Source organism: Oncorhynchus keta, chromosome 20, assembly GCF_023373465.1.
Source record: "Oncorhynchus keta strain PuntledgeMale-10-30-2019 chromosome 20, Oket_V2, whole genome shotgun sequence".
In the NCBI taxonomy this organism is placed as follows: Eukaryota; Metazoa; Chordata; class Actinopteri; order Salmoniformes; family Salmonidae; genus Oncorhynchus; species Oncorhynchus keta.
In genome coordinates, this window is record NC_068440.1 from 44,023,271 (window position 1) to 44,047,957 (window position 24,687).

The window sequence follows — 24,687 nt, forward strand, 5'->3', positions numbered from 1 at the left end:
AGACACACACAGACACACACACACACAGACACACACACACACAGACAAACAGACACACAGACACACACTTATTAGGATCTATGATCTATATCTATCTACCTTATTAGGATCTATGGGGATCTATGATCTATATCTATCTACCTTGTTAGGATCTATGGGGATCTATGATCTATATCTATCTACCTTGTTAGGATCTATGGGGATCTATGATCTATATCTATCTACCTTGTTAGGATCTATGGGGATCTATGATCTATATCTATCTACCTTATTAGGATCTATGGGGATCTATGATCTATATCTATCTACCTTATTAGGATCTATGGGGATCTATGATCTATATCTATCTACCTTATTAGGATCTATGGGGATCTATGATCTATATCTATCTACCTTATTAGGATCTATGGGGATCTATGCTCTATATCTATCTACCTTGTTAGGATCTATGATCTATATCTATCTACCTTATTAGGAGCTATGATCTATATCTATCTACCTTATTAGGAGCTATGATCTATATCTATCTACCTTATTAGGATCTATATCTATCTACCTTATTAGGATCTATGGGGATCTATGATCTATATCTATCTACCTTGTTAGGATCTATGATCTATATCTATCTACCTTATTAGGAGCTATGGGGATCTATGATCTATATCTATCTACCTTGTATGCTTGGAGGCATGAGGCCTCGTATTAGGATCTATGGGGCTACCTTGTTTATGCTTGGTGGCATGAGGCCTCGTATTAGGATCTATGGGGCTACCTTGTTTATGCTTGGTGGCATGAGGCCTCGTATTAGGATCTATGGGGCTACCTTGTTTATTCTTGGTGGCATGAGGCCTTGCTGTGAACTTCTACTCGTTACCCCCCCCCCCCATCTTTAAAAAACAGATTGCTTTTTTTCCTAGGAATCGCTTGCAAAAACATTTGAGTTTACTGCAGTGTCCATGTGATTGGCTACTTCTTTTATTTCCGTTAAAGAGAAAAATAACAACTAGGCCACCAACGGATTTAGTCGTGACACAGTGGGATTAGTATGCCGTTGTTGGGGAACACAGGGAGAAGAATGGATGTGAAACATCATCAAGTGTTCTGTCACCAAGAAGGCATTAGGATGAACAGCATTATGAGACGTGCAAATCAATTCCAGTTGAGCTCCAGGTTTGTCCAAGGGCACAAACACAGCAGTGAGATGGAGGTAAGACGTACGTCCCAAAACGCACCCTATTCCCTATATAGTTCACTACTTTAGACCAGGACCTAGGCACCCTATTCCCTATATAGTGCACTACTTTAGACCAGGGCCTAGGCACCCTATTCCCTATATAGTGCACTACTTTAGACCAGGGCCTAGGCACCCTATTCCCTATATAGTGCACTACTTTAGACCAGGGCCTAGGCACCCTATTCCCTATATAGTGCACTACGTTTGACCAGGGCCCAATGGGCTACATAGGGAATAGGGTGTCATTTGGGACTTGGGAAAGGTATCTGAGAGCTGGTGAGGAGCAGAGCTGAGTCAGATCTGGAGGAGTCTGCCGCCGGAGCCTCCCTCCTGTCCGGCGCCGGCAGCGCCGGTTTTCTATTTTGTGTCTTTCTGCACCAGAAACAGTTCTGTCTGGTGCCGCGGCTCCGGACAGCAGAGAGACTCCGGCGGAGCCGCTGCACCAGACAGAACTGTTTCGGTTTTCATTCTTTCTCTTTGTTATTTTTGTTAATCAGTGTTCAGTTCAAATAATAAACACGCTGCACCTTGGTCCTCCACTCCTTCCAACAGCCGTTACACAAATGCTGTTTGGAAGTCGATAAAGCAAGCGTACATTTTGGTGGACATGTTTGTCTATCAGGGTGTGTAGGGTGTAAATATGACCAGTCGTGTGACGTTTTGGTATAAATCCAATTTGGCTTTTACTCAAGACATTGTGTTTAAGGAGGTATTGAACGCTTACATTTATAATACTACAGAAAACCTTCCCCTGGTTACTGTTCACACAAATGCTTCTAACTGTTCGGGTTTGTCTCCATTGAGGTTAAAGATTGGGGTTATGAGTCCAGATGTCAGGGAAATAACCTACACGGTTTTAATATAGACAATTCGCACTAGTGAATTTGAGCATCTCATTTAGCATCTCATTTAGCATGTCAGTTTCTTATAGAGCTCCTGTTCAATCATTTGGGAGTCCAATGGATTTATCCTTAATTTGGAATTGTTCTGCGTTGGCATCAAATTGAACAGTGTTGTAGATGGGTTGTCCACATGTCACCCTTTTGTATCTGTCACGGCTGTTGAAAGAACCAAGGCGCAGCGTGGTGAGCGTGCGTTTTCTTTTATTTGAAAAGACGCCGAACAAAACAAACACTACAACAACAAACCGTGAAGCTAAAGGCCATAAACAAAGTCAACTTTCCACACAGAAAGGAGGGGAAAAGGGTTCCCAACCAGAGACAACGATAGACAGCTGTCCCTGATTGAGAACCATACCCGGCCAAAACATAGAAACACAAAATCATAGAGAACGAAAACCTAGAACGCCCACCCCAAATCACACCCTGACCAAACCAAACAGAGACATTAACAGGTCAGGGCAGGTCTAAGGTCAGGGCAGGTCTAAGGTCAGGTCTAAGGGCAGGTCTAAGGTCAGGGCAGGTCTAAGGTCAGGGCAGGTCTAAGGTCAGGGCAGGTCTAAGGTCTAAGGGCAGGTCTAAGGTCAGGGCAGGTCTAAGGTCAGGACAGGTCTAAGGTCAGGGCAGGTCTAAGGTCAGGGCAGGTCTAAGGTCTAAGGGCAGGTCTAAGGTCAGGGCAGGTCTAAGGTCAGGACAGGTCTAAGGTCAGGGCAGGTCTAAGGTCAGGGCAGGTCTAAGGTCTAAGGGCAGGTCTAAGGTCAGGGCAGGTCTAAGGTCAGGACAGGTCTAAGGTCAGGGCAGGTCTAAGGTCAGGGCAGGTCTAAGGTCTAAGGGCAGGTCTAAGGTCAGGGCAGGTCTAAGGTCAGGGCAGGTCTAAGGTCAGGGCAGGTCTAAGGTCAGGGCAGGTCTAAGGTCAGGGCAGGTCTAAGGTCTAAGGGCAGGTCTAAGGTCAGGGCAGGTCTAAGGTCAGGACAGGTCTAAGGTCAGGGCAGGTCTAAGGTCAGGGCAGGTCTAAGGTCTAAGGGCAGGTCTAAGGTCAGGGCAGGTCTAAGGTCAGGGCAGGTCTAAGGTCAGGGCAGGTCTAAGGTCAGGGCAGGTCTAAGGTCTAAGGGCAGGTCTAAGGTCTAAGGGCAGGTCTAAGGTCTAAGGGCAGGTCTAAGGTCAGGGCAGGTCTAAGGTCAGGGCAGGTCTAAGGTCAGGGCTAAGGTCAGGGCAGGTCTAAGGTCAGGGCAGGTCTAAGGGCTGGTCTAAGGTCAGGGCTAAGGTCAGGGCAGGTCTAAGGTCAGGACAGGTCTAAGGTCAGGGCAGGTCTAAGGTCAGGGCAGGTCTAAGGTCTAAGGGCAGGTCTAAGGTCAGGGCAGGTCTAAGGTCAGGGCAGGTCTAAGGGCAGGTCTAAGGGCAGGTCTAAGGTCAGGGCAGGTCTAAGGTCAGGGCAGGTCTAAGGTCAGGGCAGGTCTAAGGTCTAAGGGCAGGTCTAAGGTCAGGGCAGGTCTAAGGTCAGGACAGGTCTAAGGTCAGGGCAGGTCTAAGGTCAGGGCAGGTCTAAGGTCTAAGGGCAGGTCTAAGGTCAGGGCAGGTCTAAGGTCAGGGCAGGTCTAAGGTCAGGGCAGGTCTAAGGTCTAAGGGCAGGTCTAAGGTCAGGGCAGGTCTAAGGTCAGGGCAGGTCTAAGGTCAGGGCAGGTCTAAGGTCAGGGCAGGTCTAAGGTCTAAGGGCAGGTCTAAGGTCTAAGGGCAGGTCTAAGGTCTAAGGGCAGGTCTAAGGTCAGGGCAGGTCTAAGGTCAGGGCAGGTCTAAGGTCAGGGCTAAGGTCAGGGCAGGTCTAAGGTCAGGGCAGGTCTAAGGGCTGGTCTAAGGTCAGGGCTAAGGTCAGGGCAGGTCTAAGGTCAGGACAGGTCTAAGGTCAGGGCAGGTCTAAGGTCAGGGCAGGTCTAAGGTCTAAGGGCAGGTCTAAGGTCAGGGCAGGTCTAAGGTCAGGGCAGGTCTAAGGGCAGGTCTAAGGGCAGGTCTAAGGTCAGGGCAGGTCTAAGGTCAGGGCAGGTCTAAGGTCAGGGCAGGTCTAAGGGCAGGTCTAAGGTCAGGGCAGGTCTAAGGTCAGGACAGGTCTAAGGTCAGGGCAGGTCTAAGGTCAGGGCAGGTCTAAGGTCTAAGGGCAGGTCTAAGGTCAGGGCAGGTCTAAGGTCAGGACAGGTCTAAGGTCAGGGCAGGTCTAAGGTCAGGGCAGGTCTAAGGTCTAAGGGCAGGTCTAAGGTCAGGGCAGGTCTAAGGTCAGGACAGGTCTAAGGTCAGCGCAGGTCTAAGGTCAGGGCAGGTCTAAGGTCTAAGGGCAGGTCTAAGGTCAGGGCAGGTCTAAGGTCAGGGCAGGTCTAAGGTCAGGGCAGGTCTAAGGTCAGGGCAGGTCTAAGGTCAGGGCAGGTCTAAGGTCTAAGGGCAGGTCTAAGGTCAGGGCAGGTCTAAGGTCAGGACAGGTCTAAGGTCAGGGCAGGTCTAAGGTCAGGGCAGGTCTAAGGTCTAAGGGCAGGTCTAAGGTCAGGGCAGGTCTAAGGTCAGGACAGGTCTAAGGTCAGGGCAGGTCTAAGGTCAGGGCAGGTCTAAGGTCTAAGGGCAGGTCTAAGGTCAGGGCAGGTCTAAGGTCAGGGCAGGTCTAAGGTCAGGGCAGGTCTAAGGTCAGGGCAGGTCTAAGGTCTAAGGGCAGGTCTAAGGTCAGGGCAGGTCTAAGGTCAGGACAGGTCTAAGGTCAGGGCAGGTCTAAGGTCAGGGCAGGTCTAAGGTCTAAGGGCAGGTCTAAGGTCAGGGCAGGTCTAAGGTCAGGGCAGGTCTAAGGTCAGGGCAGGTCTAAGGTCAGGGCAGGTCTAAGGTCAGGGCAGGTCTAAGGTCTAAGGGCAGGTCTAAGGTCAGGGCAGGTCTAAGGTCAGGACAGGTCTAAGGTCAGGGCAGGTCTAAGGTCAGGGCAGGTCTAAGGTCTAAGGGCAGGTCTAAGGTCAGGGCAGGTCTAAGGTCAGGGCAGGTCTAAGGTCAGGGCAGGTCTAAGGTCAGGGCAGGTCTAAGGTCTAAGGGCAGGTCTAAGGTCTAAGGGCAGGTCTAAGGTCTAAGGGCAGGTCTAAGGTCAGGGCAGGTCTAAGGTCAGGGCAGGTCTAAGGTCAGGGCTAAGGTCAGGGCAGGTCTAAGGTCAGGGCAGGTCTAAGGGCAGGTCTAAGGTCAGGGCAGGTCTAAGGTCAGGGCAGGTCTAAAGTCTAAGGGCAGGTCTAAGGTCAGGGCAGGTCTAAGGTCAGGGCAGGTCTAAAGTCTAAGGGCAGGTCTAAGGTCAGGGCAGGTCTAAGGTCTAAGGGCAGGTCTAAAGTCTAAGGGCAGGTCTAAGGTCAGGGCAGGTCTAAGGTCAGGGCAGGTCTAAAGTCTAAGGGCAGGTCTAAGGTCAGGGCAGGTCTAAGGTCAGGGCAGGTCTAAAGTCTAAGGGCAGGTCTAAGGTCAGGGCAGGTCTAAGGTCAGGGCAGGTCTAAGGTCAGGGCAGGTCTAAGGTCAGGGCGTGACAGTATCGCTAATTCATCGTTTTCCAGTTTTACCAGAAGTTGTTTGTGTTTATCAGTATCAGCTGCCTGCTGTTGTACAGTGTTTTTTTTGGTTCTGAGTTTATAGAATTTTAAAGCCTCACGGAAGGAAGAAGGCGCAATTTGGGTCTCTGTGCTTTTGTTTTTTTCCTTATAATTTAACAGACTAAGCCCCCTGGCACAGACTATTGCAGCATAGATACTTGACACTGAGACAGGGGTGGGTCGGGGGACACTATACCCCACCCACGTTTTCAAAGCACAGCCCCCACACCACTAGATGGATATCAACAGACAGCCAGACTACTACCCTGAGTATAGCCCATGAAGATCTCCCCACCGCATGAGCCAGAGGTGGCACAAAACCGGACAGGCAGATCACATCTGCGACTCAACCGGTTCAAGTGACACACCCCTAGTAAGGACGGCATGGAAGAGCAACAGTAAGCCAGTGACTCAGTCCCCGTAATAGGAGCAGAGGCAGAGAATCCCAGTGGAGAGAGAGAGGAACCGGCCAGGCAGAGAAAGTAAGTGTGGTTTGTCCCTCCAGTGCCTTGCCGTTCACCTTAACACCTCTGGGCCAGACTACACTCAATCATAGAACCTACTGAAGAGATGAGTCTTCAGTAAAGACTTAAAGGTTGAGACCGAGTCTGCGTCTCTCACATGGGTAGGCAGACCATTCCATAATAATTGAGCTCTATAGGAGAAAGCCCTGCCTCCAGCTGTTTGCTTAGACATTATTGGGACAATTAGGAGGCCTGTCTAAGTTTTGTAAAATATTTTCCACCATCCACAGGCTTTCAGGGAGAGAGAGAGAGAGACCAGGACCTTTTATCTCCTAGTTGATCCCAAACCCAGGTGCAATTTGTCACCTTAACGACCTAATCAGATCCACCTGTCCCCAACCTGCAAAGAAAAGCACAAACACAGAGAAAGAGGCAGGTAGAGCTGTAACACATTGAAATATACAGCTGTACAGCCATCAAGATTGATAATCAGATTCAACAGAAGATCTCTTTGTTTTTTGGGACCTAGAACTAGCATCTCTGTTTCCTTACGTCTGAAACACAGGCTTCCAGGGAGGGTAATTTTGGGGATTCACCATGTTTCATTGAAATGTACAGCTGTGTGTCGTCCGCATAGCGGTGAAAGTTTACGTTATGTTTCCTAATGACGTCACCAAGAGGTGGAATATAGAGTGAAAACAATAGTGGTCCTAAAATGCAACCTTGATTTACAGTTGATTTGTCAGAGGACAAATCTATAACTTTCAGACAGATGAGATCTAAACCAGGCCAATTTGGGTATGTAATCTCTCCAACAGAATGTGGTGATCGATTGTACCAAAAAGCAGCACTAAGGTCAAGGAGCACGAGGACAGATGCAGAGCCTCGGTCCGATGCCATTAAAATGTCATTTACCACCTTCGCAAGTGCAGTCTCAGTGCTATGATGGGGTCTAAAACCAGACTGAAGCGTTTCCGTATATATTATTCTGTCTACAGGAAGGTAGTGAAAAACAGCTTTTTCTAAAATGTTTGAGAGGAGATTCAATATGTAGCGGTCTATGTACCACAGGAGAACCTGAACGAAGAGAGACACCACGGCTCTTTTTGGTTTTTATGTCGATCTGCAATAGTGAAAAGACTGATCAGTCTCCAATGCACCATCTGACCAGTTGTTCTACACAGGAGCACGAAGAAAGGTAAAACACACATCCTGTCTCACATCTCCCAATACATTGCTAGGTGCTCTCAGTGTTGACAGTACCAAAATACAACAACTCGCGTACAAAAAAAAACTCTGAAATTGCCTCTATCCCATTCGGACCTTAGTGGCCCAAAACTACATCTCCCATAATGCAACGCCAGCACCAGTCACCTAGATGGTATAGTCTTTAGTTAGCTTTCCTCTCTTGTTGAATGTGTCCTAGATGGTATAGTCTTTAGTTAGCTTTCCTCTCTTGGTGAATGTGTCTGTGTCCTAGATGGTATAGTCTTTAGTTAGCTTTCCTCTCTTGGTGAATGTGTCTGTGTCCTAGATGGTATAGTCTTTAGTTAGCTTTCCTCTCTTGGTGAATGTATCCTGTCTGTGTCCTAGATGGTATAGTCTTTAGTTAGCTTTCCTCTCTTGGTGAATGTGTCCTGTCTGTGTCCTAGATGGTATAGTCTTTAGTTAGCTTTCCTCTCTTGATGAATGTGTCTTTGTCCTAGATGGTATAGTCTTTAGTTAGCTTTCCTCTCTTGTTGAATGTGTCTTTGTCCTAGATGGTATAGTCTTTAGTTAGCTTTCCTCTCTTGTTGAATGTGTCTTTGTCCTAGATGGTATAGTCTTTAGTTAGCTTTCCTCTCTTGTTGAATGTGTCTGTGTCCTAGATGGTATAGTCTTTAGTTAGCTTTCCTCTCTTGGTGAATGTGTCTGTGTCCTAGATGGTATAGTCTTTAGTTAGCTTTCCTCTCTTGTTGAATGTGTCTGTGTCCTAGATGGTATAGTCTTTAGTTAGCTTTCCTCTCTTGGTGAATGTGTCCTGTCTGTGTCCTAGATGGTATAGTCTTTAGTTAGCTATCCTCTCTTGATGAATGTGTCTTTGTCCTAGATGGTATAGTCTTTAGTTAGCTTTCCTCTCTTGGTGAATGTGTCTGTGTCCTAGATGGTATAGTCTTTAGTTAGCTTTCCTCTCTTGTTGAATGTGTCTGTGTCCTAGATGGTATAGTCTTTAGTTAGCTTTCCTCTCTTGGTGAATGTGTCCTGTCTGTGTCCTAGATGTTGAATGCTGCTTTGCGACTGTATTATAAATACATTGGGGATTTTCTTTTTGTCAATTAGGTTGAAAAATAGAATGATGGAGCAGCAGTGATGGCTGTTTGATATTGCACGGGACTGTCTTTCCAAGATAGTCGGAAGACTTCCTGTTTGGTGGAGCGCCATTTTCATTTCCAATTTTCTTGAAGCTTCAGGGGTATTTTCTGTTCACCAGGGAGCACATTTTTCGTGTCAAATGTTTATTGTTTTCAGGGTTACAACTGCATCTAGGGTGTTACGCAAGGTTAAATTAAGTTAGGTGGTTAACCGATTGTTGACGTCCTTGTGTAGGTGGAGGGAGTCTGGAAGGGCATCTAGGAATCTTTGGTTTGTCTGAGATTTCTAGCATGGGTTTTGATGGTTGGGTCTGAGCAGATTATTTTTTGCGATTTCAAAACGTAATAAAACTGTGGTCCGATATTCCAGGATTATGAGGAAAAACATTTAGATCCACAAAATGTATTCCACGGGACAAAACTAGGTCCAGAGTATGACTGTGGCAGTGAGTAGGTCCGGAGACATGTTGGACAAAACCCACTGAGTCGATGATGACTCCGAAAGCCTTTTGGACTTTTCCATGTGAAGATTAAAGTCACCAAAGATTAGAATATTATCTGCCATAACTACAAGGTCCGATAGGAATTCAGGAAACTCAGTGAGGAACGCTGTATATGGCCCAGGAGGCCTGTAAACAGTAGCTATAAACAGTGATTGAGTAGGCTGCATAGATTTCATGACTAGAAGCTCAAAAGATGAAAACTTAATTTTTTTGTTTGTTGGTAAATTCAAATTTGCTTTCCGCCATTGCGGGATGCGCAGGGGATATGGTCACTATTGTAACCAGGGGAGAGGCCTCATTTAACACAGTAAATTCATCAGGCTTAAGCCATGTTTCAGTCAGGCCAATCACATCCAGATTATGATCAGTGATTAGTTCATAAACTATAACTGCCTTGGAAGTGAGCAATCTAATATTAAGTAGCCCTATTTTGAGATGTGAGATAACACAATCTCTTTCAATAATGACAGAATTGGAGGAGGTCTTTATTCCAGTGAGATTGATAAGGCAAACACCAACACTGCCGTGTTTAGTTTTGCCCGACCTAGATTGAGGCACAGACACGGTCTCAATGGGGATAGCTCAGCTGACGACACTGACTGTGCTAGTGGCAGACTCCACTAAGCTGACAGACTGGATAACGGGCCAGGCAGCAGGCTCTCTCATTGTGGAGCTAGAGGAGTTAGAGCCCTGTCTATGTTCATAGATAAGATGAGAGCACCCCTCCAGCTAGGATGGAGTCCGTCACTCCTCAGCAAGCCAGGCTTGGTCCTGTTTGTGGGCGAGTCCCAGAAAGAGGGCCAATTATCTACAAATTCTATCTTTTGGGAGTGCTCAACCAGCGATTGAGTTGTGAGACTTTGCTGTCGCGCTTTCTAGCTGATTTACATGCTGAGGCTATGTTGCACTTGGTGATCTCTGACTGTTTCATCCTAACATCGTTGGTGCCGACGTGGATAACAATATCTCTATACTCTCTACACTCGCCAGTTTAAGCCTCAGCCAGCCCCATCTCCAGATTAGCCTTAACGTCGGTAGCCCTGCCCCCTGGTAAACAGATTAGCCTTAACGTCGGTAGCCCTGCCCCCTGGTAAACAGATTAGCCTTAACGTCGGTAGCCCTGCCCCCTGGTAAACAGATTAGCCTTAACGTCGGTAGCCCTGCCCCCTGGTAAACAGATTAGCCTTAACGTCGGTAGCCCTGCCCCTGGTAAACAGATTAGCCTTAACGTCGGTAGCCCCGCCCCTGGTAAACAGATTAGCCTTAACGTCGGTAGCCCTGCCCCCTGGTAAACAGATTAGCCTCAACGTCGGTAGCCCTGCCCCTGGTAAACAGATTAGCCTTAACGTCGGTAGCCCTGCCCCTGGTAAACAATAGTATGATCGCTGGATGATGCTTTTTAAGTCTAATATAGCGGGTAACGGGTGGAGGAGAGACCTGAGAAGGCTCTGATTTGTTGCTTAGTGGAGAGAACCGGTTGAAAGGTTCTATCGGCTGAATGAGCAATAGCTTTTTATAGTTGAGCTGACAGCATGTCTTTCTAGAAGTAATGATAAAACTGTCCGGCTGCAGGGACTGTGCAGGGGGATTAACGTCTTCAGGTTATTTTTATCCGCTTCCTGTCTGACTGACGTGCCCAAAGTTTAACTGCCAAAGTTAACTGCCTGTTACTCAGTCCCAGAAGCCAGGATATGCATATAAGTGACACCATTGGATAGAAAATACTTTGAAGTTTGTAGAAATGTTAAAATAATGTATGAGACTATAACACAATTGATATGTTAGGAGAAAATCCAATTCAAATCCAACCGAATTTTTTTTTTTTTTTTTGCGAGCTCATGCTCTTCCAATGGAACGAATATCTAATTCCAGCTCCCAGTTAGCAATTCCTATGTCTTCCACTAGATGTCGCCAGTCTTTGTTCAAGGTTTCAGGCTTGTTGTTTCCCAAACGAGGAAGAATTTTGAGTTTTGGTAGTGGGATTCAGAAATCAGTCTGTGCGTGCGCAACGAAGAGGATGCGCACCTGCTAATTTTGCTTCTCTATTGAACATTACTTTTAGTTTATTTACATTGTAGAGTACCTGAGGATCAAATAGAAACATATTTGGACTTGTTTTAACAAAGTTTATCAGTAGCTTTTTGGATTCGTTTCTCTGCATGTTGGAACGAGTGGATTACTCAAATCGATGGCGCCAACTAAACAGACTTTTTGGGATATAAAGAAGGATATTATCTGACAAAACAACCATTCATGTTGTAGCTGGGACCCTTTGGATTGCAAATCAGAGGAAGATGTTCAAAAAGTAAGTGAATATTTAATTTGCTATTTGTGATTTTATGAAGTCTGTGCTAAGTTGGAAAATATTTTGATGTTGGGCACCGTCCTCAAACAATCGCATGGCATACTTTCACTGTAAAGCCTATTGTAAATCAGACGATGCAGTTAGATGAACAAGACTTTGAGCTTTTAACCGAAATAAGACACTTGTATGTACCTAAATGTTTAATATCCATCATTTTTATGATTATTTATTTGAATTGCGCACCCTCCAATTTCAGGTGTGCCTTTAATGTTACTCCTTGCCTTTAGATGGTATAGTCTTAATGTTTAATGTTACTCCTTGCCTTTAGATGGTATAGTCTTAATGTTTAATGTTACTCCTTACCCTTTAGATGGTATAGTCTTAATGTTTAATGTTACTCCTTACCCTTTAGATGGTATAGTCTTAATGTTACTCCTTACCTTTAGATGGTATAGACTTAATATTTAATGTTACTCCTTACCTTTAGATGGTATAGTCTTAATGTTTAATGTTACTCCTTACCGTTAGATGGTATAGTCTTTATGTTACTCCTTACCTTTAGATGGTATAGTCTTAATGTTTAATGTTACTCCTTACCTTTAGATGGTATAGTCTTAATGTTTAATGTTACTCCTTACCTTTAGATGGTATAGTCTTAATGTTTAATGTTACTCCTTACCGTTAGATGGTATAGTCTTTATGTTACTCCTTACCTTTAGATGGTATAGTCTTAATGTTTAATGTTACTCCTTACCGTTAGATGGTATAGACTTAATATTACTCCTTACCTTTAGATGGTATAGACTTAATATTTAATGTTACTCCTTACCTTTAGATGGTATAGTCTTAATGTTACTCCTTACCTTTAGATGGGATAGTCTTAATGTTACTCCTTACCGTTAGATGGTATAGACTTAATATTACTCCTTACCTTTAGATGGTATAGACTTAATATTTAATATTACTCCTTACCTTTAGATGGGATAGTCTTAATGTTACTCCTTACTTTAGATGGGATAGTCTTAATGTTACTCCTTACTTTAGATGGGATAGTCTTAATGTTACTCCTTACCTTTAGATGGTATAGTCTTAATGTTACTCCTTACTTTAGATGGTATAGTCTTAATGTTACTCCTTACTTTAGATGGGATAGTCTTAATGTTACTCCTTACTTTAGATGGGATAGTCTTAATGTTACTCCTTACCTTTAGATGGTATAGTCTTAATGTTACTCCTTACTTTAGATGGTATAGTCTTAATGTTACTCCTTACCTTTAGATGGTATAGTCTTTATGTTACTCCTTACCTTTAGATGGTATAGTCTTAATGTTACTCCTTACTTTAGATGGGATAGTCTTAATGTTACTCCTTACCTTTAGATGGTATAGTCTTTATGTTACTCCTTACCTTTAGATGGTATAGTGTTAATGTTACTCCTTACCTTTAGATGGTATAGTCTTAATGTTTAATGTTACTCCTTACCTTTAGATGGTATAGTCTTTATGTTACTCCTTACCTTTAGATGGTATAGTCTTAATGTTTAATGTTACTCCTTACCTTTAGATGGTATAGTCTTTATGTTACTCCTTACCGTTAGATGGTATAGTCTTTATGTTACTCCTTACCTTTAGATGGTATAGTCTTAATGTTTAATGTTACTCCTTACCTTTAGATGGTATAGTCTTAATGTTTAATGTTACTCCTTACCTTTAGATGGTATAGTCTTAATGTTACTCCTTACCTTTAGATGGTATAGTCTTAATGTTTAATGTTACTCCTTACCTTTTAGATGGTATAGTCTTAATGTTTAATGTTACTCCTTACCTTTAGATGGTATAGTCTTAATGTTTAATGTTACTCCTTACCCTTTAGATGGTATAGTCTTTATGTTACTCCTTACCTTTAGATGGTATAGTCTTAATGTTACAAATATTTAAAAACTTGAATAACTTTTGTCTGGACTTTTTGCCCTTCATCAATGTCATTCACTATAACAAAGGAAAAAAATCAATTTTAAAGCATATCACATGATGGTAATCAGTGTGAGACATCACACAGAAGACCCATTGAAGATCAATGTGATGAGGTGAGTAAATCTCTCTTTGAATCAAAAACACATATCCTTCAGTACAACACAGAAAACATACTTTTAATGTTATTATTTTATAAAAACCTATATTAAATATGAAAAGTAAGGATAATCTTTATTGGTCAAGGTCATTACTTTATAGTGGCCAAGGAACTGCTCTGTTGAATATGTTTATTCATGAAATACGTCCTTCAGTATCACACTTTTGTCCTTCAGCACAACAAAAGTTTCATGTCATACCACAATGTCACCCGTTATGCTGAATGTAGCTTTGTTATCCCATGTTTTCACTAGTTTACAGCATTTAATTATGCAATTCATATTTACTTGTATGAATGCTGTATATTATAATTTTAAACTATTTTATGGCATTTTAAGGTATTTCAAGGCTCGTTATCTTTATTCTGTAGATGCCGTTGTCTAATAAGGAGAGGGCTGCACAGCACAGACTAGTCACCGGCACAAATTGTACTATAGTGATTATTATTAACAATTAACCAATGAAAAAGTAACAAAACATGTTTGAGAGAGAAAGGGGAGAAGGAGTTGATTTAACATTTAAACTTTGATAAATTGTTATAAATTGTTATCATTGTTTAGCCTACTACTAATGGAAATGCTAATCCTATTCTGTGCCAGTGTCACAACTCTTACGTTCTGGTTTTTCAGCGATCATAGAATAAAGAAAGATGTCAATCTGGATCATCCACCGATCCATACAACGACACAATCTGATGCTGAAAACAAAGAGGGGAAAAATGTAGATTCAATCAGAGGAGGTGCCGTGAAAAAAAAATCTAACAAATGACGATGAACATAACTCCAGTATCCACTGAAGGAAACTCTTTTGAGCAGCCCCCCTTGAACAACTTGTACCAGCTCAACATCCTAGGTGATTTCAATTGTACCTCATGTGAACTATGTACACTATGTTGCATAATAAAACCCATGTTCTTTATGTGTGTGGTGTCATGTATCTCTCTCTCCTATGGAAACAATCTAAGTTCAGCGAGCCTGCACAAAGAGACTAAAACAAATATCAAAGAATGAAGTGAAAGATATTTTTATACATTTGTGCGTTTTTTTTTGGCAGGAAGGCAGGAAGTTTTTGTATAAAATCTTCATATGTGACGCATCACATATGTGGTATTCAAAATAAAAATGACATTTTTTTCTGGGAAATTATATTTCTGCCAGTCTAAGCATGAATATATAACCTTGTGATCAATGACAAATGGGTATTAAATTGTATTTATAAAAAAATAAATAATATATAATAATAATATATGCCATTTAGCAGACGCTTTTATCCAAAGCGACTTACAGTCATGTGTGCATACATTCTACGTATGGGTGGTCCCGGGAATCGAACCCACTACCCTGGCGTTACAAGCGCCATGCTCTACCATGACATTTTATTAGGGTACATTCATATGAATCACAATAAAAATGACTTATTGTCTTTATTCTTGAATATAACTAATATAATAGGTGACACTCCAATGGACATAAAAAGCCGTTGTAATTTCTGTTTTATTATTTTGAAACTGGTCAATCAATCAATCAATCAATCAATCAATCAAATGTATTTATAAAGCCCTTCGTACATCAGCTGATATCTCAAAGTGCTGTACAGAAACCCAGCCTAAAACCCCAAACAGCAAGCAATGCAGGTGTAGAATCACCTGCATTGACCGATTTGATCTGTTTATGAGTATATGAGTCATTCAGAGGTTGTTGTGTTACTGTGGAAGAGGATTTGGTGTTGTGTTTTTGTTTGATGTTTAATCATGTTTTTGTTTGTTTGAGTGTTTTATGTTTTCTGGGTGCCCAAACTCTCTCTGCTGCTCAGTTTCCACCTAGTTGTGTGGGCAATGTTCATATAGCCTGTCTTCTCTTGAGAGCCATGTCTGCCTACGGCGGCCTTTCTCAATAGCAAGGCTATATTCACTGAGTCTGTACATAGTCAAAGCTTTCCTTAAGTTTGGGTCAGTCACAGTGGTCAGGTATTCTGCCACTGTGTACTCGCTTTTTAGGGCCAAAGAGCATTCTAGTTTGCTCAGTTTTCTGTTAATTCTTAGTTGAAGAGGCAGACCCCAGACCTCACAACCATGAAGGACAATAGGTTATATAACTCACTCTCTCTCTCTTCTCTCCCCCTCCATCTCTCTCTCTCTCTTATGTATCTCTGTTTTAGTTTGTTAGAGCAAAGGTTCTCAGCTTTAGAGGCCAGGCACGTTAAGGAGCTCCAGGATCTTCAGAGGGAGAAACAGCAGTTGCAGGACATGCTGGAGAGACAGAGGCGCCTGGTCACCCAGCTAAACGGAGAGCTGGGGACCTCCACACACAACAGCACACTACTGCAGAAACAGCAGGCTATACTGACTGACACCGTGCAGCAGCTGCTAGCCATGGTCACCCACTGCAACGGTGAGAGAGATCTACTGTGAATGTGTTTGTTAATTGGAAGTAATGAAAGCATTTTTTGTGCTTTTCCACTGGTTTTAGTCATTATCCTGAATGCTATCCCTCTCTACCCAGATATACCCAGTACATAGTCATTATCCTGAATGCTATCCCTCTCTACCCAGATATACCCAGTACATAGTCATTATCCTGAATGCTATCCCTCTCTACCCAGATATACCCAGTACATAGTCATTATCCTGAATGCTATCCCTCTCTACCCAGATATACCCAGTACATAGTCATTATCCTGAATGCTATCCCTCTCTACCCAGATATACCCAGTACATAGTCATTATCCTGAATGCTATCCCTCTCTACCCAGATATACCCAGTACATAGTCATTATCCTGAATGCTATCCCTCTCTACCCAGATATACCCAGTACATAGTCATTATCCTGAATGCTATCCCTCTCTACCCAGATATACCCAGTACATAGTCATTATCCTGAATGCTATCCCTCTCTACCCAGATATACCCAGTACATGGTCATTATCCTGAATGCTATCCCTCTCTACCCAGATATACCCAGTACATAGTCATTATCCTGAATGCTATCCCTCTCTACCCAGATATACCCAGTACATAGTCATTATCCTGAATGCTATCCCTCTCTACCCAGATATACCCAGTACATAGTCATTATCCTGAATGCTATCCCTCTCTACCCAGATATACCCAGTACATAGTCATTATCCTGAATGCTATCCCTCTCTACCCAGATATACCCAGTACATAGTCATTATCCTGAATGCTATCCCTCTCTACCCAGATATACCCAGTACATAGTCATTATCCTGAATGCTATCCCTCTCTACCCAGATATACCCAGTACATAGTCATTATCCTGAATGCTATACCCAGTACATAGTCATTATCCTGAATGCTATCCCTCTCTACCCAGATATACCCAGTACATAGTCATTATCCTGAATGCTATCCCTCTCTACCCAGATATACCCAGTACATGGTCATTATCCTGAATGCTATCCTCTCTATATACCCAGTACATGGTCATTATCCTGAATGCTATCCCTCTCTACCCAGATATACCCAGTACATAGTCATTATCCTGAATGCTATCCTCTCTACCCAGATATACCCAGTACATAGTCATTATCCTGAATGCTATCCCTCTCTAGATATACCCAGTACATAGTCATTATCCTGAATGCTATCCAGATATACCCATAGTCATTATCCTGAATGCTATCCCTCTCTACCCAGATATACCCAGTACATAGTCATTATCCTGAATGCTATCCCTCTCTACCCAGATATACCCAGTACATAGTCATTATCCTGAATGCTATCCCTCTCTCTACCCAGATATACCCAGTACATGGTCATTATCCTGAATGCTATCCCTCTCTACCCAGATATACCCAGTACATAGTCATTATCCTGAATGCTATCCCTCTCTACCCAGATATACCCAGTACATAGTCATTATCCTGAATGCTATCCTCCTCTACCCAGATATACCCAGTACATAGTCATTATCCTGAATGCTATCCTCCTCAGATATACCCAGTACATATTATCCTGAATGCTATCCCTACCCAGATATACCCAGTACATAGTCATTATCCTGAATGCTATCCCTCTCTACCCAGATATACCCAGTACATAGTCATTATCATTATCCTGGATGGTCATTATCCTGAATGCTATCCCTCTCTACCCAGATATACCCAGTACATAGTCATTATCCTGAATCTCATCATGGTCATCTCCTGAATGCTATCCCAGATATACCCAGTACATAGTCATTATCCTGAATGCTATCCCTCTCTACCCAGATATACCCAGTACATAGTCATTATCCTGAATGCTATCCCTCACCCAGATATACCCAGTACATGGTCATTATCCTGAATGCTATCCTCTCTACCCAGATATACCCAGTACATAGTCATTATCCTGAATGCTATCCTCTCTACCCAGATATACCCAGTACATAGTCATTATCCTGAATGCTATCCCTCTCTACCCAGATATACCCAGTACATAGTCATTATCCTGAATGCTATCCCTCTCTACCCAGATATACATATCCAGATAAACCCAGTACATAGTCATTATCCTGAATGCTATCCCTCTCTACCCAGATATACCCAGTACATAGTCATTATCCTGAATGCTATCCTCTCTACCCAGATATACCCAGTACATTGTCATTATCCTGAATGCTATCCCTCTCTACCCAGATATACCCAGTACATAGTCATTATCCTGAATGCTATCCCTCTCTACCCAGATATACCCAGTACATGGTCATTATCCTGAATGCTATCCTCTCTACCCAGATATACCCAGTACATAGTCATTATCATGAATGCTATCCCTCTCTACCCAGATATACCCAGTACATAGTCATTATCCTGAATGCTATCCCTCTCTACCCAGATATACCCAGTACATAGTCATTATCCTGAATGCTATCCTATCCTCTCTACCCAGATATACCCAGTACATAGTCATTATCCTGAATGCTATCCTGAATACCCAGTACATAGTCTATCCTGAATGCTATCCCTCTCTACCCAGATATACCCAGTACATAGTCATTATCCTGAATGCTATCCTCTCTACCCAGATATACCCAGTACATAGTCATTATCCTGAATGCTATCCCTCTCTACCCAGATATACCCAGTACATAGTCATTATCCTGAATGCTATCCCTCTCTACCCAGATATACCCAGTACATGTCATTATCCTGAATGCTATCCCTCTCTACCCAGATATACCCAGTACATAGTCATTATCATGAATGCTATCCCTCTCTACCCAGATATACCCAGTACATAGTCATTATCATGAATGCTATCCCTCTCTACCCAGATATACCCAGTACATAGTCATTATCCTGAATGCTATCCCTCTCTACCCAGATATACCCAGTACATAGTCATTATCCTGAATGCTATCCCTCTCTACCCAGATATACCCAGTACATATCATTATCCTGAATGCTATCCTCTCTACCCAGATATACCCAGTACATAGTCATTATCCTGAATGCTATCCCTCTCTACCCAGATATACCCAGTACATAGTCATTATCCTGAATGCTATCCCTCTCTACCCAGATATACCCAGTACATAGTCATTATCCTGAATGCTATCCCTCTCATTATCCTGAATGCCAGATATACCCAGTACATGGTCATTATCCTGAATGCTATCCCTCTCTACCCAGATATACCCAGTACATAGTCATTATCCTGAATGCTATCCCTCTCTACCCAGATATACCCAGTACATAGTCATTATCCTGAATGCTATCCCTCTCTACCCAGATATACCCAGTACATAGTCATTATCCTGAATGCTATCCCTCTGTACCCAGATATACCCAGTACATGGTCATTATCCTGAATGCTATCCCTCTCTACCCAGATATACCCAGTACATAGTCATTATCCTGAATGCTATCCCTCTCTACCCAGATATACCCAGTACATGGTCATTATCCTGAATGCTATCCCTCTCTACCCAGATAAATCCTGAATGCTACATAGTCATTATCCTGAATGCTATCCCTCTCTACCCAGATATACCCAGTACATAGTCATTATCCTGAATGCTATCCCTCTCTACCCAGATATACCCAGTACATGGTCATTATCCTGAATGCTATCCTGAATGCTATCCCTCTCTACCCAGATATACCCAGTACATGGTCATTATCCTGAATGCTATCCCTCTCTACCCAGATATACCCAGTACATAGTCATTATCCTGAATGCTATCCCTCTCTACCCAGATATACCCAGTACATAGTCATTATCATGAATGCTATCCTCTCTACCCAGATATACCCAGTACATAGTCATTATCCTGAATGCTATCCCTCTCTACCCAGATATACCCAGTACATAGTCATTATCCTGAATGCTATCCTCTCTACCCAGATATACCCAGTACATAGTCATTATCCTGAATGCTATCCCTCTCTACCCAGATATACCCAGTACATAGTCATTATCCTGAATGCTATCCCTCTCTACCCAGATATACCCAGTACATAGTCATTATCCTGAATGCTATCCCTCTCTACCCAGATATACCCAGTACATAGTCATTATCCTGAATGCTATCCCTCTCTACCCAGATATACCCAGTACATAGTCATTATCCTGAATGCTATCCCTCTCTACCCAGATATACCCAGTACATAGTCATTATCCTGAATGCTATCCCCCTCTACCCAGATATACCCAGTACATAGTCATTATCCTGAATGCTATCCCTCTCTACCCAGATATACCCATTACATAGTCATTATCCTGAATGCTATCCCCTCTACCCAGATATACCCAGTACATAGTCATTATCCTGAATGCTATCCCTCTCTACCCAGATATACCCAGTACATAGTCATTATCCTGAATGCTATCCCTCTCTACCCAGATATACCCAGTACATAGTCATTATCCTGAATGCTATCCCTCTCTACCCAGATATACCCAGTACATAGTCATTATCCTGAATGCTATCCCTCTCTACCCAGATATACCCAGTACATAGTCATTATCCTGAATGCTATCCTCTCTACCCAGATATACCCAGTACATGGTCATTATCCTGAATGCTATCCTCTCTACCCAGATATACCCAGTACATAGTCATTATCCTGAATGCTATCCCTCTCTACCCAGATATACCCAGTACATAGTCATTATCCTGAATGCTATCCCTCTCTACCCAGATATACCCAGTACATAGTCATTATCCTGAATGCTATCCCCCTCTACCCAGATATACCCAGTACATAGTCATTATCCTGAATGCTATCCCTCTCTACCCAGATATACCCATTACATAGTCATTATCCTGAATGCTATCCCCTCTACCCAGATATACCCAGTACATAGTCATTATCCTGAATGCTATCCCTCTCTACCCAGATATACCCAGTACATAGTCATTATCCTGAATGCTATCCCTCTCTACCCAGATATACCCAGTACATAGTCATTATCCTGAATGCTATCCCTCTCTACCCAGATATACCCAGTACATAGTCATTATCCTGAATGCTATCCCTCTCTACCCAGATAAACCCAGTACATAGTCATTATCCTGAATGCTATCCTCTCTACCCAGATATACCCAGTACATGGTCATTATCCTGAATGCTATCCCTCTCTACCCAGATATACCCAGTACATGGTCATTATCCTGAATGCTATCCCTCTCTACCCAGATATACCCAGTACATGGTCATTATCCTGAATGCTATCCCTCTCTACCCAGATATACCCAGTACATAGTCATTATCATGAATGCTATCCCTCTCTACCCAGATATACCCAGTACATAGTCATTATCATGAATGCTATCCCTCTCTACCCAGATATACCCAGTACATAGTCATTATCCTGAATGCTATCCCTCTCTACCCAGATAAACCCAGTACATAGTCATTATCCTGAATGCTATCCCTCTCTACCCAGATATACCCAGTACATAGTCATTATCCTGAATGCTATCCCTCTCTACCCAGATATACCCAGTACATAGTCATTATCCTGAATGCTATCCCTCTCTACCCAGATATACCCAGTACATAGTCATTATCCTGAATGCTATCCCTCTCTACCCAGATATACCCAGTACATAGTCATTATCATGAATGCTATCCCTCTCTACCCAGATATACCCAGTACATAGTCATTATCATGAATGCTATCCCTCTCTACCCAGATATACCCAGTACATAGTCATTATCCTGAATGCTATCCCTCTCTACCCAGATATACCCAGTACATAGTCATTATCCTGAATGCTATCCCTCTCTACCCAGATATACCCAGTACATAGTCATTATCCTGAATGCTATCCCTCTCTACCCAGATATACCCAGTACATAGTCATTATCCTGAATGCTATCCCTCTCTACCCAGATATACCCACTACACCCAAAGAGGAGCCAGTGATCTACAGAAACTGTGCTGAAATCTTCAGATCTGGGCTCACAGAGAATGGTGTCCACAGCATACGACCCCCTAACTCTACCCGCACAGTTAAGGTAAGGGGTTACGACCCCCCCAACTCTACCCACGCAGTGAAGGTAAGGGGTTACGACCCCCGACTCTACCCACGCAGTGAAGGTAAGGGTTACGACCCCCCGACTCTACCCACGCAGTGAAGGTAAGGGGTTACAACTCCCCCAACTCTACCCACACAGTTAAGGTAAGGGGTTACGACCCCCAACTCTACCCACACGGTGAAGGTAAGGGGTTACGACCCACCAACTCTACCAACACAGTGAAGGTAAGGGGTTACCCCCCAACTCTACCAACACAGTGAAGGTAAGGGTTACGACCCTCAACTCTACCAACACAGTGAAGGTAAGGGGTTACGACCCCCAACTCTACCAACACAGTGAAGGTAAGGGATTACGACCCCCAACTCTACCCACACAGTTAAGGTAAGGGGTTACGACCCCCCGACTCTACCAACACAGTGAAGGTAAGGGTTACGACCCCCGACTCTACCCACGCAGTGAAGGTAAGGGTTACGACCCCCAACTCTACCCATGCAGTTAAGGTAAGGATTACGACCCCCAACTCTACCCACGCAGTGAAGGTAAGGGGTTACGACCCCCCAACTCTACCCACGCAGTGAAGGTAAGGGGTTACGACCCCCCCAACTCTACAAACGCAGTTAAGGTAAGGGTTACGACCCCCAACTCTACCCACGCAATTAAGGTAAGGGGTTACGACCCCCAACTCTACCCACACAGTTAAGGTAAGGGATTACGACCCTTCCAACTCTACCAACACAGTGAAGGTAAGGGGTTACGACTCCCCAACTCTACCCACGCAGTGAAGGTAAGGGTTACGACCCCCAACTCTACCCACACGGTGAAGGTAAGGGGGTTACGACCCACCAAATCTACCAACACAGTGAAGGTAAGGGTTACGACCCCCAACTCTACCAACACAGTGAAGGTAAGGGGTTACGACCCCCAACTCTACCAACACAGTGAAGGTAAGGGGTTACGACCCCCCAACTCTACCAACACAGTGAAGGTAAGGGGTTACGACCCCCCGACTCTACCCACGCAGTGAAGGTAAGGGGTTACAACTCCCCCAACTCTACCCACACAGTTAAGGTAAGGGGTTACGACCCCCAACTCTACCCACACGGTGAAGGTAAGGGGTTACGACCCACCAACTCTACCAACACAGTGAAGGTAAGGGGTTACGACCCTTCCAACTCTACCAACACAGTGAAGGTAAGGGGTTACGACTCCCCAACTCTACCCACGCAGTGAAGGTAAGGGGTTACGACCCCCAACTCTACCCACACGGTGAAGGTAAGGGGTTACGACCCACCAACTCTACCAACACAGTGAAGGTAAGGGGTTACGACCCTTCCAACTCTACCAACACAGTGAAGGTAAGGGGTTACGACTCCCCAACTCTACCCACGCAGTGAAGGTAAGGGGTTACGACTCCCCCAACTCTACCCACGCAGTGAAGGTAAGGGGTTACGACCCCCAACTCTACCCACACAGTTAAGGTAAGGGATTACGACCCTTCCAACTCTACCAACACAGTGAAGGTAAGGGGTTACGACTCCCCAACTCTACCCACGCAGTGAAGGTAAGGGGTTACGACCCACCAAATCTACCAACACAGTGAAGGTAAGGGGTTCTACGACTCCCCCAACTCTACCCACGCAGTGAAGGTAGGGGTTACGACCCCCAACTCTACCCACACAGTTAAGGTAAGGGATTACGACCCTTCCAACTCTACCAACACAGTGAAGGTAAGGGGTTACGACCCCCAACTCTACCAACACAGTGAAGGTAAGGGGTTACGACCCCCAACTCTACCAACACAGTGAAGGTAAGGGTTACGACCCCCTGACTCTACCCACGCAGTGAAGGTAAGGGGTTACAACTCCCCCAACTCTACCCACACAGTTAAGGTAAGGGGTTACGACCCCCAACTCTACCCACACGGTGAAGGTAAGGGTTACGACCCCCAACTCTACCAACACAGTGAAGGTAAGGGGTTACGACCCCTAACTCTACCCACACGGTGAAGGTAAGGGGTTACGACCCCCAACTCTACCAACACAGTGAAGGTAAGGGGTTACGACCCCCAACTCTACCCACGCAGTGAAGGTAAGGGGTTACGACCCCCCAACTCTACCAACACAGTGAAGGTAAGGGGTTACGACCCCTAACTCTACCCACACAGTGAAGGTAAGGGTTACGACCCCCTAACTCTACCCACACAGTGAAGGTAAGGGGTTACGACCCCTAACTCTACCCACACAGTTAAGGTAAGGGGTTACGAACCCCTAACTCTACCCACACAGTTAAGGTAAGGGGTTACGACCCCCAACTCTACCAACACAGTGAAAGTAAGGGGTTATAACCCCCAACTCTACTCACACAGTGAAGGTAAGGGGTTACGACCCCCAACTCTACCAACACAGTGAAGGTAAGGGGTTACGACTCCCCCAACTCTACCCACGCAGTGAAGGTAAGGGTTACGACCCCCAACTCTACCAACACAGTGAAGGTAAGGGGTTACGACCCCAACTCTACCAACACAGTGAAGGTAAGGGGTTACGACCCCCAACTCTACCAACACAGTGAAGGTAAGGGGTTACGACCCCCCAACTCTACCCACACAGTGAAGGTAAGGGGTTACGACCCCCAACTCTACCCACACAGTGAAGGTAAGGGGTTACGACCCCCAACTCTACCCACGCAGTGAAGGTAAGGGGTTATGACCCCCAACTCTACCAACAC

At 44.1% G+C, this 24,687-nt stretch overlaps 1 pseudogene; it reads left to right on the forward strand.

Moving 5' to 3' along the window:
* The window catches only part of LOC118381967 (angiopoietin-2-like), a 153,784-nt pseudogene that overhangs the window by 42,061 nt on the left and 87,036 nt on the right, over positions 1-24,687 (forward strand).